Here is an 18,654-nt window from a genome sequence, read left to right on the forward strand (position 1 = left end):
GCAATGTATGAGAATTCTAGTTGCTTCACATACTGGTCAACATTTAGTGTTCTGAGACTTTTAAAATTTAAGCCATTCTAGAAGTATAGTGGTATTTTAATATTAATTTGTATTTCTCTGATGAATAAAAATGTGCAATTTTTCAAGTGTTTATTGGCCATTTATGTAACTTCCTTTGTGAAGTGTCTAGTTTGCCTATTTGTTATTGAGATGTTTCATTATTGAATTGATGTTTTTATATACTCTGCATACAAGTCTTTTGTCATATTGTGAATATTTGTTCCCACGTTTACCTATTCATTTTCTTAAAGAGCACTTTCAATGAGCTAAAGTTTATAATTTTGAATAACAATGTATCAATTGTTTTATGATCAGTGATTTCAAAGAATATTTTACTTATCCTAGGGTTAAGATATTATCTTATACATTATTCTAGAAACTTTATACTTTTAGCTTACACTTCAGGTCCATGATCCATCTTGAAATAATATTCGAGTGAGGTGTGAAGTAAGGGCTGAGTTATTATTTTTTTTCCTCACCGTGGATATCAGTGATTCAGCATTATTTCTTAAAAAGAATTTCTTTTGTCCCATTGAATAGCTTTGGCCCTTTTGTCAAAAATCACATTGACTATGTAAGGGCTGGCCTATTTCTAGACTCTCTAGTCTGTTCCATTGACCTTAAAGATCAATTGTTAGGCCAATATCACATTTTTTTGATTAGTGGAACATCACAGTACAGCAAGTTCTAACTTAATGTCCTCAATGGGTTCTGTAACTTTAAGCCAAACAACGTATAATGAAACCAATTTTACCATAAACTAATTGATATAAACAAGAGTTAAGTTCTTACTGCATCTCATTGATGATAAAACAAAATGATAAAAAAGAACACAACGTTATTCAAGGACCTGCTGTATGTTTTGAAATCAGGTAGTATACCTGATGGGTATAGTTGATTGATAGCAGCGTTTCAATCTATATATTTATAGATTTTCGTCTATTAGTCACATTACGTTGCCAAGAGAGAAGTGTTAAAATGTTCAACTCTGACTGTGGATGTGTCTATTTTGCTTTGAGTCCTATCAGACTCTGTAATAAATGCATTCACATTTAGTATTGTTATGTCTTCTTAATGAATAATAATTAATAATTAATGCACAGTTAATATTATTATGAAACGTTCCTCTTTACCTCTGGTAATATTCTTTTCCTTGAACCCTTCTTTGTGTGTCATTGATGTAATTACTACATATTTATTATGATCAATGATATTTTTCTTGTAACCTCACTATATCTTTGTATTTAAAAAGCATCTTATATAACCCATATAACCTATGGGGAGAGCTAAAATAAAAAACAATGACAGTGCTAAATGCTGGCAAGGGTGCAGAAAAACTGGAGAGATTGTAAAATAATAAGGCCACTATAGAAAACAGCTTGGTAGTTTCTTATGAAACTAAACATGCAACTGCCGTAAAACCCAGCAGTTGTACTCTTGGGGATTTATGCCAGAGAATGAAAACTTCTGTCCACACACAAAAAAAGCCTGTACACAAATATTCATAGCAGCTTTGTTTGTAATAGCCAAATGAATGACTGGTTAAACGGTGATACATCCACATTGTAGAATATTACTCAATGGTAAAAAGGAACAAATTATCTGTGCATGCAACAACTTGAATGCATCGCCGAGGAACTAAGTTGAGTGAAAAAAGTCAACCCCAAAAGACTGACTACCATATGATTCTATTTATTACATTCTTACAAAACAAAATTATAGGAATGAGGAACATATTAGCAGTTGCCAGGGGTCAGGGATGGGTGATTGGAGGGGAGGTGGGTGTTTTCCTCACCTCAAGCGTCAGAGCCTGGTGCTATCTATTGTCCAATGTCTAAAAAAGAGTTTCTTCATACATTTTGCCTAGTTTTGCAGTTCTTCATACAAAAAGGTTAAGTCCCATAGCCATTTTTCCATAATGGCTTGTAGGGCATTCACTTAAATGTGATGCTTTATTTCACCCTCAAAATAACTTCATGCAATAAATACTCTGACATGACTTTCTGGCTAAGAAGACCAAGCTCGGGTAAATTAAACACTTTCTGTGACCCGTTAAGCCCCTCAAGAGTAGAAGCAAATTTTATTCACTCTATTGTTCATTGCATTTGAACTCAGTCCTTTGTACATAATAGATGCTCAATAAATAAATAAAACTTGTGGTAGGTGTTATTTGCAACATTATACACATAAACCATTTAAATCTCAGAGAAGACAAATTGGGGTAAATGGAAGAAACTAATATTGGTTAAGCTCTGGGATTTGCAAACTGTAGATCACAGGCCAAAACTGGCTCACTTGTATTTATTTTACTGAAGTATAGTTGACATACAATATTTTATAAGTTTCAGGTGTATAAAATAGTGATTTGACATCTATATACCTTATGAAGTGATCACCACAACAAGTACAGTAACCATGCAAAGTTAATAATATATTACTATGTTTCCCATAATGTACATTACCTACTTGTGACTTACTTATAACTTGAAATTTGTACCTCTTAATTCCTTCACCTTTTCACCCATCCCCTCACCCCTCTCCTCTTTGGCAATCATCAATTTCTTTTCTGTATCTATGAGTCGATTTCTGTTTTGGTTTGCTTGCTCATTTGTTTTGTTCTTCAGATTCCATACATAAGTGAAGTCATATGGTATTTGTCTGTCTTTGTCTGACATATTTCATTTAGCATGATACCCTCTAGGTCTATCCATGTTGTCCCACTTGTCTTTTTTAAATAAAGTTTTATTGGAACACAGCCATGCCCATTCCCTTATATATTGTCTCTGGGTGCTTCTTGCTATGAGCAGTTAAGCCTGCAAAGCCTAAGATATTTATTATCTGTCCCTTGACAGAAGTTTGCCAACTACTGATTTGGTATACGTTACATACCAGGCAATATATTCATACTTTTCACTTCATTAAATTTCACAGCCATGATGTAAAATAATAAATAATGCGATTATTCAGATGTGAAATCTGAGGCCCAGAGAGGTAACTTATCCCAGGTTCTATGGCTCATAAATGGCAGAGACAAATTTGAATTCTGATTTGTCAGACCCTGACACCTGTGCTCTTTTTACTTCTTGCAGTTAGAGAACCTTGAAAAAAAATGGAAGGCTTTTTTTTCTTTTTTTCTTTTTTTTTATAGCGATTTACACATCATCACATATGGGCAAGTGGAACTGAAGCTAAAGTAAACTAAAGAGCTGGGTTTTGACCCTATCATAAGAATAGTTTATGCCATTCCTATTTATAAGGACCTTTTTATATGCTGACTCCTGTCTTGATAAAGAATTTTATGTGTGTAAAATATAAGATAAGATATATATATCTATCACACCACACACATATATATATATCAAAATACAGAAACACCTATACACATATATATGTGTGTATATATAATTTTATTTATTTCTCACATTCTATGAGGATATTTTATAAATTACATGCTTAGAAAGATTATATATATTATGAAATAATAATTATAAATCAATGTTTTCCTAACTCATGAACTTTCTGTTTGTATCTTCTTTCCATTCTTTCTCAACTCTCTCCTTTAGGTTTCTAGGACTTCAATCACTATCCCATGAGTAAGGATAATGTCTTGGGTGTCCTCTGTGGTCACACAAAGCACTAAAAGCCCACAACAGCTCTTCTGGGCATCTTTGGCAAGCTTCCAACCCTCACTCCCAGCCCTGTTAAGATGTAATGCTTTTCTTTCTTCTCTTTTTTTTAAGTGCTTTAAGCTGTGAGCCATCATTTAATTTTAAATTATCTTCTGATTTTCTACATAGGCCGAGAATGAAAGTAGTCTAGGGAAAAAATGGCAGCGACAATAAATGAGGAGGGAAGCATTTGTGAAATCGTTTTCTGCTTTTCAAGAAGAGCTGTAATAGTGTTTTGTATCAACATGACTCCTTCCTTCAGCTGTAACAAAGTTAGGGAAGTGTTGGTGTTATAAATTGAAAGTTCAGGAGGTGACTCTATTGACCCAGTCTTTTCAGGGGGATTGGTATTATAGGTTTCCCGCATAGATACCAGTGCAGGAATATTTCTAAAGCAATTACATCTTTGCCAGTAGCCCTTTCCTCCCTCCTTAAGCCTGAAGGTGTTCCTAAGTGCTTTGATCTCCTGGTGTCTTCTGTGCATACTCTCCTTCCAAACCTCAGCAACTTCCCGTGGTGCCCAAAATCAAATCGCTCAGGGGGCTGAGTTAGGGACATAACTAACCATTTACCCAAGTGGTTTTTCTGATAACCGGTTCAAAAGAGAGCTCTCTCATCACACACAGACCAACAGATGTTATACTGTCTATGTCAAATCTATAGGAAAAAATAAGAGTATGATGAAATAGAAAATGCCATGTTGATAACACAATTTTGGGGAGGATTTTTGTTCGTGTAAAGAGATACATGGCACAATTACCCCTCAAGGACTCTCTGAGTAGGTTGTCTTATTTTTAGAAAAGTTCCAAAGGTGAGATAGGGCAGTGGAGTAAGCATATAAAACCTGAATGCAAATGTAACAGGTTCTGCAGCCTGCCAGCAAACTCCCAGTGTTTTAGAATTGTGCAGTCATTTCTCCAATAACAGGCACTGCTCTAACATCCTATACCAAAGAGAACAGGAGTGGGCCTGACAGCCTCGGGGAGACAAAGGAGTCGAAAAATCACAGCAAATCCCAAGCAGTGAACCACTAAGTGGGACAACAATTCCACAGGGCCTAGGAAGCTGCCCACCATTTCAACTACATCTTCACCAAAAGTTTTTAATTGAGTCTTTTGAGGATTTCCTTTTTTCCCTGTGGGGATGCATCCTTGATTTCATAATAGCAGTTAAGATGGAAAATTGAGTTCATTTTAGAACCAACAGCTAGAACACATCAGTTCCCTAAAACAAAAGCGAACTGTCTTTCTATTCTAATTCATTGTACGGAAGCTTCTACCATGCCCATTGGATTATGCCTATCCTGAACCAGTGCATTTTCTTCCAGTGTGCCCATTTCCATCACTGTCATCTTTTCTGGCACCCAAACCCTGACTGTGCCTCCCCTTTATCCTTCATTTCCCCAAATCTAGACCAGTGGTGAATGCCGGCGTTAGAGACGGCGTCAGTGGCTGGTCAGAGTTACCTAGAGAAGTAGCAACAGTGGAGAAAGGATTACAGTAGCATCAGTTAAGAGTCAGTTGACGTTCACTCTTATCCTGCTCCCTGCCTCAAATGCCTATGGAAAGAAAGCTAGGGAAAAAAGATGAAATGAGTAGAACGTGTACTTTTTCATTATAGATCACTTGGGCTTCGGTTGTTGGGGGTGAGCTGGCAAGAGGGAAAGAAATGAAACTGGACGTTTAGATTTACTGGGCTTTGTCCTAATTTAGAAGGCCTAAAAGTCAATGGAAACTTCTTAAAATGTTAATAGGAGACAACAATGAAGCAAAGTGGCAGAGTGTGTTTAAGATGGTGACTGAAACACAGTAAGTCTTTTTCAGGCTTGTGTCCCACTGAATTTAGACTGATAATCAGATGATACTGTTTTATAACTTAATTTACATACCCAAGATGCAAACCTAGGCTACCGCAGAAAACATAGCTTTCGGAATCACTTAAGTCTGGTTTCAAATCTCTGTCATTGAATACCTGGGTGAACTGGATTACTTCACATCTCTTGAGTCTGTTTTCACATCTATAAGGAGACTATCATCCACCTACTGTATAATCGTTATGCGAATTACTTGAGACAATGCATAGACAGTGACTAGCACAATACTGGACACAGTAAGCATTCAACAAATCATTCTGTTATTATCACATTCGATTACCTCTAATGTCCATTTCTCTCATTTCCACCAATTCAAATGCTGATTCTTTTATTTATTTATTTATTTATTTATGATTTATTTATGTATTTTTTAGTTTCAGGTGTACAAAACAATGATGAGACATTGGTACACCTCACAAAGTGACAACCCCAACACGTCTACTACCCATCTAATACCGTACATAGCTATTATAATACTATTGACTATATTCCCTATGCTGTATTTTACACCCTGTGACTATATATATGTACATATACATATACCTATTTTTTTAGTTGCCATTTAATATTGTTTTATATTAGGTTCAGTTGTACAGCACAGTGTTAGGCATTTATATAATTTATGAAGTGATCCCCATGATAAGTATAGTGCCCATCTGACACCATAGTTTTTATAACATTATTGACTATATTCCCCATACTGTACTTTACATCCCCATACCTATTTTGTGACTACCAATTTGTACATCCTAATCCCTTCACCTTTCTCACCCATCTCCCCAAAACCCCTCCCATCCGGCAACCATCAGTTTGATCTCTGTATCTATGAGTCTATTTGTTTTGTTTGTTCATTTATTCTGTTCTTTAGATTCCACATACAAGATCATATGCTATTTGTCTTTCTCTGTCTGACTTATTCCACTCAGCATAATAACCTCTAGGTCCGTCCATGTTGTTGCAAATGGTAAGATTTCAATCTTTTTTATGGCAGAGTAACACTCCATTGTATAAATGTACCACAATTTCTTTATCCAATAGTCTATTGATAGATATTTCAGTTGTTTCCCTATCTTGGCTGTTGTGAATAGTGCTGCATTAAACATAAGGGAGTATGATTCTTCTTCATGTTCTATCTCCTTATGAATTACTCCCTAACTATCATATTTGTGACTTCTATTCAAATATCTGAAAGTGATTGCCAGGAAAAAGAAAAGGTAGATATTCTGTATTGCTCCCACAGAGCAATTATACATAAAAATAAAAAGATTTTGGTTGAGTATCTGAAATTGCTCTCCAATAATTTAAGCTAATTGATAATAGACTAGAAATAGTGAACTCTTCACCTCTATATACAGACACTGCTCAATGCTGCCATAGAACAGCATCTACAGCTTTGGTATCTGATAGATCGAGGTGCAAATCCTGGGTTTGCCCATTTACTAGTGGGCAAGACCTTGGCCAAGTTGTGTAACCTGAGTCTTTTCCCTTAATGTGAAAATCAGAATTAATAACACCTCCTGGGTCAGGATGGTTCTGAAGATTAAACGTTATAAGGAACTGCCCCTGACCACCACTAACAAAACAAAACACAGCCTCCATGGGAACCAAGGTAATATAGATAAGGACAGAGACCTGTTGGGCTCTCTCTCCCCTGTTAGGGGAAATACTGGGGCATCAAAGTGCCTACCAGGAGCACAGGATCTGGCAAGACAACAGTCAAAGCCCAGCTGAGAGGAGGGCATTTTGACTAAAGCTTTTAAAGAAAAAAACTCTCTCTCAAAATTGCAACACTTGCACGATATCCTCCCATAGGAGCCCACACTTCCATCATATCCCACATCCAAGGGCTGGAGAGCACAGGCACTTCTCAGATGGCATGAGAAGACAGGATGCGACCGGGACTTTCTTCCTTTCCAGAAGTGTTTGTATTTTATTGTTCTGGACTTTAGGCATCTTTTATATAGCGTAATCCTTTAGAAGTTATAACAATGTCCAGGTAGATTCAGATGCAGTGCACCAATTATTTGGAATAATATTGTTCTTTGCAATATCTATTATCAATGTCAAAATGACTACCAATATTACTAAAATCCTACATATTTTTTCCAGCTTTATTGAAATATAATCGACAAATAACATGGTGTAAGTTTAAGATGAACAGCTGTGTTGATTTGATACAGTTGTATATTGGAAAACATGTAATCACCACCGTAGCATTAGCTGACACTGGCATCACCATCACCTAAGTACAATTTTTTTTTATGGTGAGAACACTTAATGCAGTATTATTTTATAATGCAGTATTATTAACCACAATCACTATGTTGTACATTAGGTCCCAGAACTTATTCATCTTATAAATGAAAGTTTGTATTCTGAAACTAACGTTTCCCCTTTTATCACATCCCTAACCCCTGGTAACCACCATTCTAGTCTCTGTCTGTATGAGTGCAGCATTTTTAGATTCCATATGTAAGTGACATCAAACAGTTTTTGTCTTTCTCTGTCTGACTTATTTCACTTAGCATAACTCCCTTAAGTTCCATCCATGCTGTCCTAAATGGCAGAATGTCCCTCTTTCTCATGGCTGAATAATATTCCATACACACACACGCACACGTCAGACATACACACAATAGGTGCACTTATATATACATATCACATCTTCTCCCATTCATCCATTGATGGACATTTAAATTGTTTCCATATGTTGGCTCTTGTGAATAATGCTTCAACAAACATGTAAATATCTCTTTGAACATACATGTACAGACATATATTTGAATTCCTGTTTTTATTTCCTTTGGATATACACCAAGACGTGGGATTGCTGGATCATACACTACTTCTACTTCTAATTTTTTTTTAAAGATTTTATTGGGGAAAGGGAACAGGACTTTATTGGGGAACAGTGCGTACTTCCAGGACTTTTATTTTCCAAGTCAAGTTGTTGTCCTTTCAGTCTTAGTTGTGGAGGGCGCAGTTCACCTTCAGGTCCAGTTGCCGTTGTTAGTTGCAGGGGGCGCAGCCCACCATCCCTTGCGGGAGTCGAACCGGCAACCTTGTGGTTGAGAGGACACGCTCCAACCAACTGAGCCATCCAGGACTTCAGAGGCAGCTCAGCTCAAGGTGCCGTGTTCAATCTTAGTTGCAGGGGGCGAAACCCACGATCCCTTGCGGTACTGGAGGTACTGAACTGGCAACCTTGTGGTTGAGAGCTCACTGGCCTATGTGGGAATCAAACCGGCAGCCTTCAGAGTTAGGAGCATGGAGGTCTAACCGCCTGAAACACTGGGCCGGCCCTACTTCTAATTTTTTGAGAAACATCTATAATGTTTTCTATAGTGACTGCACCAATTTACATTCCTACTAACAATGAAAAAGGTTTCCATTTTCTCCACATTCTCACCAGTATTTGTAATTTCTTTGATGATAGACATTCTAACAGGTATAAGGTGATACCTTATTATGGTTTTGATTTGTATTTCCCTGATACTTTGTAATGTTGAGCATCTTGCAATGTACCTGTTAGCCATTTATATATCTTCCTTGAGAAAATGTCTATTCAGTTCCTCTGCCTATGTTTAAAACAAATTGTTTGTTTACCATTAAGTTGTACGAATTCTTCACACATTTTGGATATTAGCCCCTCATCACATATATGATTTGCAAATATTTTCTCCCATTCCATATGTTGCCTTTTCACTTTGTTAATGGCTTCCTTTGCTGTGCAGAAGCTTTTTAAATTGATGTAGTCCCATTTGTTTATTTTGCTTGTGTTCTCTTTGTTTTTGATGTTAAATCAAAAAAAAATCACTGCCAACACCAATGTCAAGGAGCTTACCCCCTTGTGTTTTCTTCTAGGAGTTTTATATTTTCAAGTTGTAAGTTCAAGTCTTTAATCCATTTTGAGTTTATTTTTGTGTATAATGTAAGATAGTGGTCCAGTTTCATTTTTCTGCACGTGGATATTGTTTTCCCAGCACCATTTATTAAAGGACTTCCTTTCCCCATTGTATATTCTAGGCTCCTTTGCTGTAAATTAATTGACCATAGATGCATGAATTTATTTTTTGGCTCTTTTTTTGTGCCAATACCATACTGTTTTGATTACTATAGCTTTGTAATGTAGTTTGAAATCAGGACGTGTGATGTCTCCAGCTTTGTTGTCTTTCTGAAGATTATTTTGGCTATTCAAGGTCTTTTGTGGTTCCCTACAAATTTTTGGATTGTTTTTCCTATTTTTTTGTGAAAAATGCCATTATAATTTTAATAGGGATTGCATTGAATCTGTAGATCACTATGGATAGTATGGTCATTTTAACAGTATTAATTCTTCCAATCAATGAACATGGAATATCTTTCCATTTATTTGTGTCTTTTTCAATTTCTTGCATTAATATCTTATAATTTTCAGTGTACAGGTCTCTTTCACTTGGTTAAATTTATTCTAAATATTTTATTCTTTTTTGATGGTATTGTAAATGGGACTGTTCTTAATTTCTCTTACTGATAGTTCATTGTTAGTGTATAGGAATAATTTTTATATATTGATTTTGTATCTTGCAACTTTACTGAATTTATTAGATTTAACAGTTTTTTGGTAGCGTCTTTAAGGTTTTCTCTATATGATATCATGTCTACAAGTAGAATTTTACTTCTTCTTTTCTTATTTGGATGCTTTTAATTTCTTTTTCTTGCCTATTTGTTCTGGCTAGGACTTCCATTACTATGTTGAATGAAACTGGTGAAAATGGACATCCTTAGCTTGTTCCTGATTTTGAAGGAAAAGCTTTCAATCTTTCACCATTGAGTATGATGTTAGCTGTAGGTTTGTGTAAATGGCTTTTATTATGTTGAGGTACATTCTCTCTATGCCCAATTTGTTGAGAGTTCAAAATCCTACATGGTAAGCAGAGAAGGAATTTAATTAATATGATAGACTGAATACACAGGTTCTCCTTCCAATATCCAAAATCCTTTGAAGTGACAGAAAAAAAAATTAAATAAGAATCAATCCTTCATTCATCTGCCAAATATCTATTGTCTCCTACTATGCTCTATGTGCTATTGTGGTGAATAGGTTAAGCAAGATTCATGGTCTGATGGAGCTTACATTCTAGTCAAGGTGAGAGGGCAGGAAAAAATACAACAAACAAACAAATAAATATACAAAATAATGATAGATAATAAGGTATACTACCAAATTAATTAAATAGAATACTGTGATTGAGAGTGACTGCTAGGAGGGGGTTGTGGGACTACTTCATGGGTAACAGTCAGTGAAATTCTTACAGAGGAGGTAATATGGAACTGAGACCTGAATGATCCAAAGATTCAGATGTGCAAGATCTTTGGGACAGAATATTCCCAAAGTCCTAATACATTTAAAGTCTTAGAGTGGATTTGGGCGTGACCTACTTGAGGAAGAAAAACCCCTTCCATAAGAGCAAAGTGATATCCATGGACAAGGACTTTTGAAGAATGTCTAGAAAAGAGAAAGCAGAAGGGTATAGATTGCTAGGGAGACAAATACACATTTTTCTAAGACAAATATGAATTCAGGTTCCCAGGTGATAGTATCCATAGTGAAGAAATGTGGGATGCTAGACAAAGGTCAGGGATGGAGAGAATACTAGCCAAGGAAATACAGTTTCCTAGTACATTTCAATTCATTTCATTCCAGTGTCTCATCTTTTAAATTCCCCTGAAGAAATGGCACATTATACACACACAAGCCTTATCCATCTATTTCTCTTGATGAAAGGGAGATCTATAAAAATAGATTATTCTAAACAACATCTAACATTCCTTCCAGATCTTACTATTTCAAATGTTAGGTAGTATTATAAAATATTGGGTTGGTGCAAAAGCAATTGCAGTTTAAAAGGTTAAAAATAATTGCAAAAACCACAATTATGTTTGCAGCAACCTAATAACATCAACTAAAACATCTAAATTTAGGTAAGTTGTTTTCCTGTTCATATACAGAAGAGCAGTCAAATTTCTTATGGAAATAACCGACAGTCTGACTTTAACTATATATAAAAAAAATGTTTTGCTAATATTTATGAACCTACTGAGTATTCTAACAAAGAAAATTCACATTTAGAGATTTCAATTCTAAATATAATTTGTTTCAAAACCTGGTCTACTGACCTCCCAAGAAAGCATAATTTAGTGCTCAGACACAGAGTTGAAGAAAACAGATCAATTTCTGGGCCTACTCATATTGCCAAATACCTGTATGACTTTGGGCAATTCACAACTTCTCTTTACCTCAGATTCTTCAGCAGAAAATGGCAAAAATAACACCTGTTCTACCCACTCCAATGTTTTGACTCTTGGGGTCCTAAAAATAAAGAAAGTATGAAGATGTTTTTGTTGTTGTTTTTCAAAGAATATGTATTATTGAAGTGCTTATGTAGCCTGCTAATCCATCCATTCATAGAAAATTTTAAAATTCTTACTATATGCAAAAGCTTGAGCTAGACACTGAAGTGTTTATAGAGTGGTAAACACAGCCCCTGCACTCCTTACAATATAGAGAAATAAGTCAACTTTTCTGACTACCAAAATAAGGATGTGTGGGAACAATCTCTGCTTTTCTAGGTGAGAATGATGGCTGCTGTTAAATGTGTTAAGACATTTTGATTTTGTAAAATTCTGATTTTAGAATATTCCACCCCTTTGGGAGACTCTTCTAAGTGAGAAGTTATAAAGAGCGTATGGGATATGAGCCGATCTGGGAGAATTAGCCAGGGGAAGATGTGCTCATTCCTAGAATTCATGTTGATCAGTAACCTTGGTTCTGAAAATAGCTTAGAACTGAAAATTTCTTTCAGAGAGAGAAGAATATATAGGTCCATCAAGAAAGGAAAACATGGGAAAGGAAAGATGCCACATTTTTCTGTGAGCTTTGTAATGGCGTCAGCTAATATAAATCATGGGTTGGCGTGGGAGTGGAAAAAGAAAAAGGTATGGATGCTAGAGTCTTTCCAAAGAACAATCTCCAAGAGTCTTAGTGACTGATTGCCATGTGCAATGAAAGATAGGGAATGTCAACGATGATGGAGTTTTCAAGCCTGCCTAAGTGGGGAAATGTTGGTGTTATTGATGAAGGAAAGGAATCTAACGTGCTGAGCCCAGTGTGGATAGAAGGAAAGGGATGTGCTCAATTTGGCAAGTGTTTATTTGAGGGGAGAAAATGGAACAGCTAAGTGGGAATGTTAGGCAGAAATTAAAGACAACATAGCTGGAACTTGAGTGAGAGTAGAAGGTGGAAGGTATAGATTTGGGTGTCATTTATGCAGACATTATCCAGGAAGCAGACAGAACATTTATAGCAGGAGGAGTCCAGCTCCCAAACTGAGCTTTCACAAATGTTCAGGGCACAGAGTTAGAGGATAGGAAGAAGAAGAAAAGCCAGAGGAGGAGACAGAGATCAAACAGGAAGGTAGAATGAGTTACCCTGGAAATTGGTAGAAGGTATTTCAAGGTTTTAAGATGGGCTCAAAATATCCTTCAACTTCTTATTCAGGAAATGTGTCAGTAAAGGAAAGTAATAAGATGGTAGCCAGAATGGACACCAAGATCATACTAAGATTTTCTTTTAAGGTGAAGGAGAAACACACAACTTGAATTGGAAGTGTATGCAGAGGGAGAGTTTAAAGACACCAGAGAGAGGGAATAAATATAGCAACGGAATCTCTCAGATGGGATCTAGCTTTAGAGAAAAATAAGGACACAGAATTCCTTTGAGCTGTTGGAGAAAAGGACAAGAAGATATAAATACGAAGGTTGAAATGTGTTAGAATGAAGACGGGAATCTCTGAAGTTGTTCATTAAAAATAGAGTAGGGAGTCATTTACTGAATAAGAATGCAGGTTTCAGAAGAATTAAAGGGATTTTGGAGTAGCTATTGGTAGATACGTGTTAACTAATCACCCATAAATGAGGAAAGAACTTGCAGCTAAGTAGTGAGGGCTGAATTTGGGTAGCAATCACAAAACAAATATTTGTTGAGTTCCTTCTATGAGTTAGGCATGTGTATTTGAAGCCAAAATACAAGGTTTACATCTTTCACTAGCAACACTGTGACCTAGGCCCAGCGGCACAGAGACTCAAAGGAGAGGATTATTAAGAGTGGATCTGAGAATAGCACTGAAGAAAGGCCTGGACAGGCATCCAGAGTACTGTACCATTCATAAAATGCTATTCCAGATTCTAATGCTTTCTTTTATTTTATACTGACAAAAGCTTACCATTCTCAACATTCCTCAAAAATTGCATCTGGGTCTTAACTATTACTCAATTCAGTGCTTTTTTAAAGGAGCTGCTGTGAAGTGAGGTAATGAGGTAGAGTAGTTCCACATTTATCGATTTGATATATTTTGGTCTGTGTAACATGTCTATGCTAGCAAGATTTCTTTTGGTTGTAACAGATTACCAAACTGAACTAACTTATGCCAAGGAGGAACTTAATGGATCAAATAAATAATAACAAGAGGAGGAGATGTGGATGGGCCTCCGGGATAAATGAAGCCAGGGATACCACCAAGGCATTCTCTCCATCTTTCCATACAATACTGTTTCTAGCCACGTGTAAACCTGACTTTCTCCTCGTGCAGATGACTTCTTCCTCACAGGGAACATGGCCCCACTCAGTAGCAAAGTCTCTGATCCCATGGTCAAAAAACTTAAAAGAGTGCTCTGATTGTAATTATTCCTGGACTTAAGAATTGTGGGCATGAGCACAGAAACCATGATTGGCCTGGATTGCTCAGGTGTCCAGCCCTGGCCAATCAATGATGGTTGTGAAAAGGGGACTCAGGATATGTTAGAACTCATTAGCTGGAGGAAGGAAGAAGGAAGAGTTCCCAGAAAGGGAAGTAGTATTCTTAGGGAAAATGAATAAGTGAACCATTTTTAATAGATATCCTTTTTTTAATTAAAGTTTATTGGGGTGACAATTGTTAGTAAAGTTACATAGATTTCAGGTGTACAATTCTGTATTACATCATCTATAAATCCCATTGTGTGTTCACCAGCCAGAGTCAGTTCTCCTTCCATCACCATATATGTGTTCCCTTGTACCCTCATCTACTACCCCCTGCCCCCTTTACCCTCTGGTAACCACCAAACTATTGTCTGTGTCTATGAGTTTTTGTTTCTCATTTGTTTGTCTTGTTCTTTTGTTGTTTTTGGTTTATATACCACGTATCAGTGAAATCATATCTTTTGCCATTGATCATTTTTTGGCAGTTTTAGCATGACTCACCAGGTATGGCTTTCTTTGTATTGGTCCAAAATATTCATAACCAGTAGAATGAATAATAATTACTAAACTATAGTTTGTTTGCATGTGGAATACTATGCAGCAATAAAAATGAATGAACTACAGTTAAACACAACGCACGAAGGAAGCTCAAAAACAATGCTGAGTAAAAGAAGGCTTACACAAAATAACAGACACTAAATTTTCCCATTTATTAGAAAGTTAGTATGTAATGCTAGAGGTCAGAGGAGCCTCGCATTTGACTAGGAGGGAGGGGAACGGGGGGCTGGTAATGTGCCTTTTTTTGATCTGGATGGTGTCACATGGACATGTTCACTTTGCAATAATTCATGAAGCTAACTTGTGTGCCTTCTGTGGTCTGTTATCCTTAAATCAAAGGGTTTTTTTTTTTCCCCTACAAAAACGCTTGTTAGCAATGGGAGGGGGAATAAGAAATCCACTTGAATTTCGCTTGAAAAATGGTGGACCCTTTGAAAATCATTCATATAATTCCCTCCCCTGTATCACAGAGTAGGAAACAAAGATCCAGATGTATTCAATGCTTGATTCTAGGCCTCAGATATAATCAGTGACACATTCAGAACTGAAGGCTCTTCTTGAATTCCATGCCAAATCCCAGAGCTTTCTATCCATCTGCCATAATATACACACAACATACATAAATATATGTCAATATTTCTAGCTATGGGACCAAAGGCTGTATTGGTTCATTCATCTATCCATCCATTCATTCATGTGGCTTCTTTTAGAGGGCAGCCATTATTCTAGGCTCAGGAAGCTCCAGTCTATTGCCCTGTAGCCCAGGGAATGCTGTCACAGAAAAATAAAGAGTGCTAAGGCACACATGCAGGGAGCCATTATATAGTGGGTGGATCAGGGGCACCTTCACTCAGAGGTATAGTTATAAGTGTGCTAGCTATTCTGAGAGGTGTATGTTCCGTGGTTAGCTGTCCTACTGCCTGGATTAAAACCTCGGCCACACCACTTACCTGCTAGGCAGTATGACCACATTGCATTACCTCAGGTTACTCATACAATCTCTATGCTTCAGTTCCCTCAGCTGTAAAACGGAATAAGTGATGGAAGCTAATATATGTAAAATGCTTAGGAAGGCGCTGGGTACATATAGTGGGTAACGGGTAAAATGGGGCTCAGTGGAAGCAGTCTGCCTTAGGGGGGAGGACTATTTTATTACTGATATTGTTTAGAATTGCCAACATATGGTTGTGAGAGAAAGCAGACTCAACTTTTGATTTTATAATTAAAAAAAAAATTATCTGTAGACAATGCAACTCCTTATTGCCTGCATCTGAAGTAGATACCCCCATTGCCCCATCCTCCACCCTCTACACTACCAGATACATAGTAAATACTACATTAATGTTTGCTAGGATCATTGTTATTATTTCAGTATGGACGGCCACGTAGGGATTCTCCAGAAAAACTAGGGTGGGGGAGGGAAGGGGATCTTCCTGACAGAGAAAGCAGCACATGCAAAAGCAAGTAGGTAAAAGCAAGTAGGTATGTTTAGTCAAACCATCAGTTAATACCTAAACCAGGACGAGAACTGGGCTGTCCGAGCATAAAAGCTCCATCATTGGAAAGGAAAGCGGATCGTCATTAATCTTTTCTATGATAGGCACCATTGAAAGCCACTCGCAATTTCACACGAGATCCTTCTACCTCAGTTCAACATTTTCTCCACTCTTCGGCATTGTCTTTGGTTGCCTTTCTGCTCCAGAAAGTCAAGGATGGCTTGAAAATATGCGCCCTTGAGAGTGCAATTCTGCCAACAACTTATTTCTGTGCAGTGCTTCTTACTGCCTACAGTGATGATAAGAATAATCAACTGTTTTTTAGAGGGTTCTTAGTGCCAATGCTCCCTGAGTACAATCAAATAAAGGGAGAGAGAAAGCCCGGTTAAATACTTCATAAAAGCACAACTACAGAAAGAACATTTAGCTGGGTTTCCTCATCAGTCAGTGACTGGGCTGCTAGCAAGGTAAGGGACCCCCTTACACTGACGACGGTCATGCCATTGTGGGGGTCCACAGCAGAGATGGGATGTATCGTACTGAGGAGTCTCAGGAGGGCTGTCCTCGTCAGCTTGGGCTGTGTAACAAAATACCATGAACTGGGTGGCTTCAAGATGTTCGTTTCTCAAAGTTCTGGAGACTGGGGACATCCTCTTGCAGACACTGCCTTCTTACTGTGTCCTCACATGGCAGAGAGAGAGAGAGAGAGAGAGAGAGAGAGAGAGAGAGAGAGAGAGAGAGAGATCTGGTGTCCTTATAAGGCTGTTAATACCACCATGGACCTCATCTAAATATAATCACCTCCTAGAGGCCCTACCTTCGAATACCATCTGATCAGGTCTTAGGGCTTCAACAGATGAATTTGGGGTGGATACAAACATTCAGTCCATAGCAAGGATGAATAGAGAAATTGTAAGAAAGCCAGACACAGGCATATCATATAAGTGACTTAGCAAAGCAAAAAAACCCAGAAAACAAAAAGCTCTTTTTCAGTCAAAATTAAAAATGAGCAATACATTTAATTTACCTCAGAGAAAGAATATCACCTATAGTAGTAACTCCTCTTTGACTCCTGCTAAACAGGGGCTGCAAACTAGAAAGTGAAAGAAAATTACAGACCAAATACAATAAGATTATCTAAAACCAAAATCTTGACTCTTTCCCATTGGAGAATGTGAGTTAGACAGAAGAATTTTTAAACCATGGATTGTCTTTTTAAATCTACAAACCTCAGAATACTATGGAAAATAATTTGGAACAAGTAAGAATTATTTTAAAAACAATAAAATCCCATTATGAAGCACCTCAGTACACAGGGAAGTTATGATTCTCTAGCCTAAGCCGAATTACATATCCCAGCATGCTACTCAGGAACACAGTCCCTGGGGCCCGCCACCTCAATTGGCATCCTGGTTTCACTAGTTACATGACCTTGAACACGTTGGTTAACCTCCATAAATTCTGCCATTTATAAAATGGGGCTAATAGTACTACCTGCCTTGTGGAGTTGTTGATAAAATTAGATGAAATATAGACAGAAAGAACTTGGAAGAGTGCCTAAGAGATAATAATTTATTTATTAATGTTTACTACTTTTTTTTTTTACTTATTAACCATAACCTCAGCATGGCACATGACCAATGTCCTTGGGAAGACAAGACCCCGGTAAAATTAGAAAAGCCAAGTGTAATTTGCCCTGTCAAAATGCTGGGGTAAGGGTCTCTCGAATCCCCTTGGTGCCCCCCAGAGCATAATACCTTGTGCTGCAGTCATATCAGAAACACCAGGCTCCCAGAAAGTCAGGGGAAATGGAAAGCTCTAACACACGCTGGAGGCAGATGCCCAAAACTCAGCTCGTCTCAGCCCTCTCCCACCCCATCTCCCACGTCCCAGTCTTCCTCCTCCTGCTCCTTCTATTTTCTAGACACACCCAGGAGTCAACTTACATTTCACTCTCTTGCCTGAGCCCCTCCCCCCCATCACTAGAACCTTTAAAACTACATTAAACGTCCTGGACTCAGCACACATTATTGCTCAGCGGGATCACTGCCGACTCCACCCTGTACGTGTCTCTCTGCTTCTACACTCGCTCCAGTCCAGTCATTTTCTTCATGATTTCCAGAGGCCCCTTTCAAACTTGCAAAACCAATCAGGACACTGCTCCAATAATATTTACATTTCTTTCAAGCCATGTATGTCCCTTCTTCAATTCCTTCCACT

This window comes from Rhinolophus hipposideros, assembly GCF_964194185.1.
Source record: "Rhinolophus hipposideros genome assembly, chromosome: 11".
Classification (NCBI taxonomy): Eukaryota; Metazoa; Chordata; class Mammalia; order Chiroptera; family Rhinolophidae; genus Rhinolophus; species Rhinolophus hipposideros.